Here is a 2,544-nt window from a genome sequence, read left to right as displayed (position 1 = left end):
TCTGGTTCAGGTGTGACTAACCCTTCCTCATCTTGACTAGTAATAGCGTTGAGTTGCTCCCTCGGGTTAGATTCAGTGTTGCTTGGCAAGCTACCTTGTGGTTGTTCAGAAATCAACTTGGCAAGCTATCCAATCTGAGTTTTGATCCCTTGGATCGATGCTTGTTGATTCTTAAGTACTGTCTCGGTATTCTGAAAATGAGTTTCTGACACTGATATAAATTTGGTTAGCATCTCCTCAAGGTTCGACTTCTTTTCTTACTGGTAAGGTGGTTGTTGAAAACCCAGAGGATGTTGTGGCCTTTGATTTCCTTGACCTCCCCATAAGAAATTGGGATGGTTCCTCCAACTTGCATTATAAGAGTGACTATATGGGTTATTTTGGGATCTAGAGTTATAGTTACCCATATATTGGACTTGTTTCTCCTCGATGCTAGGGTTGAAGGGTTGATATTCTGTGCATGCTCCTCCTCCATTCGAATCGCACCTCATCACTGGATGTACCTGAGTAGAACCACACAAACCGTCAATCTTTTTATTTAAGAGTTCTACTTAGAACCACACAAACCGTCAATCTTTTTTATTTAAGAGTTCTACTTGGTTAGATAGCATAGTAACCGCGTCGAGGTTGAAAACACCAGCTACTTTCATCGGCTTTGTTCTCATAACTTACCACTGATAATTATTCAGTGACATCTCCTCAATAGATTTGTAAGCCGCCTCAGGTGTCTTATTATTGATAGTTTCTCTAACAGCTACATCAATCATCTGCCGAGTCGAAGGATTTAGGCCATTACGGAATGTTTGAACCTGTAGCCAAAGCGGTAACCCATGGTGAGGGCATCTTTGCAAAATGTCCTTATATCTCTCCCATGCATCGTAGAGTGTTTCTAAATCCATCTGCACAAAAGAAGAGATATCATTACGTAATTTAGACGTTTTAGTCGGTGGAAACTATTTTAATAAAAATTTTTGGTCATTTGTTCCCAAGTAGTGATTGACCCTCATGGTAACGAGTTCAACCATTGTTTAGCCTTATTCCTTAACAAAAAGGGAAACAACCAAAGGTGAATGGCGTCATCAGAAACACCATTAATTTTAAAGGTATCGCAAAATTCTAGGAAATTTGCTAACTGAGCATTGGGATCCTTGTCCTGCAAACCATCAAACTGAACAAACTGTTGTATCATTTGAATTGTGTTAGGTTTCAGTTTAAAATTATTTGCGACAATAGCAGGTCTAACTATACTTGACTCAGTTCCTGTTAAATTAGGTTTAGCATAATCATACATAGTGCGCGGAGCAGGATTTTGATTAACAGCAATTGCAGGAGATAGTGGATTTTTTTGGTTTTCAGCCATCTCCTTGGTTGTGGTTTGAATATCGTCCTCATGCTCGTTCTCTGTGTATCTTAAGCTTCGCCTTATTTCTCTTTAGTTTCTACGAACTGTGTGATCGATCTCACTGTCAAAAAGTAATGGTCCTGACGGGTTTCTTCTAGTCATAAACTATAAGCACCCGCTAGAAAAAGGGAAAAAAAAAGAATTAGTAATAAAAATTAGAATAAAATTTAAATTGCAGTAAAAGTAAATGGCTAAAGTAATAAAAATCGAGTGTTCCTAATATCTTAGTTCCCCGAAAACGGCGCCAAAAACTTGATACGTGATATTCGTGACAGGTTTTAAATATTTATAATGAATCATTCTTGAAACTAACTATTATCACGATGAAGACAAGTGTTCCTATCAAACAGTAGTATAGCTTTAGCAAGACAGGATTGTCGAACCCAAAGGAACTAAAAGTACTATAATGACTGTCTTTTTATTATCTAGCCTAAGAATAATGGGGTTTGTTTTAACTAACTAATTAACTAAACTAAGGATTCACAGAAAATAGAATTAGGGAATTACTTTTGGAAAAACGATTGAATTAAGACAATACCTAAGGAAAAATCCACCTAGACTTCACTTATTATTTGACTCTGAATTGGACAATTTATTCATTTGACTTGATCCGTAGAAATCCCTAAGTTATATTATTATCCCTCTCGAGACTAACAACATCTAACCCTAGGTTGAATAATTGAAATCTCTTTCTAATTAACTCCGTAGGGTTGCATTAACTTGATCTAGGGATCCTCTTATTAGGTTTCACCCTAATCCAGAAAAATCTTGTCACCCTATCTCTAGGCGTGCAACCAACTCCGCTTAATTATGACAAATGTACTCTTAGACAAGGTCTATTCCTCCTCTGAGTAAGAGCTTAACTTGAATCAATATCCTGGAATATCAACACAAGAATTAAGAACACATAATTAAGAACAAGTCAAATATTTATCATACAATTCAGATAATAATAACAAGATCTGTCTTAGGTTTCATTCCCCTTATATATTTAGGGGTTTTAGTTCATAACTAAATAGGTAAACATCTCAGAAGAATAATGAATACAAAACATAAAGAAAAACCTAAAACTCCTGATGGGAAATTGAGGGGAGATCTTCAGTCTTGATGATGAATCTGACTTCTGAGCTGGATCAATCAGC

At 36.5% G+C, this 2,544-nt stretch overlaps 1 non-coding gene across 1 annotated transcript; it reads left to right on the top strand.

The window, feature by feature from the left end:
• The first annotated feature begins 825 nt into the window (after positions 1–825).
• On the top strand, positions 826–932 carry LOC128286058 (small nucleolar RNA R71). The gene has a single exon (XR_008276604.1). It is a non-coding gene; the product is annotated as a small nucleolar RNA R71 (small nucleolar RNA).
• Positions 933–2,544: the final 1,612 nt, after the last annotated feature.

The sequence above is a fragment of the Gossypium arboreum genome, chromosome 12 (assembly GCF_025698485.1).
Source record: "Gossypium arboreum isolate Shixiya-1 chromosome 12, ASM2569848v2, whole genome shotgun sequence".
Taxonomy (NCBI): domain Eukaryota; kingdom Viridiplantae; phylum Streptophyta; class Magnoliopsida; order Malvales; family Malvaceae; genus Gossypium; species Gossypium arboreum.
The sequence above is the reverse complement of the archived record's forward strand: the minus strand, read 5'-3'. Positions and strand labels throughout refer to the sequence as shown.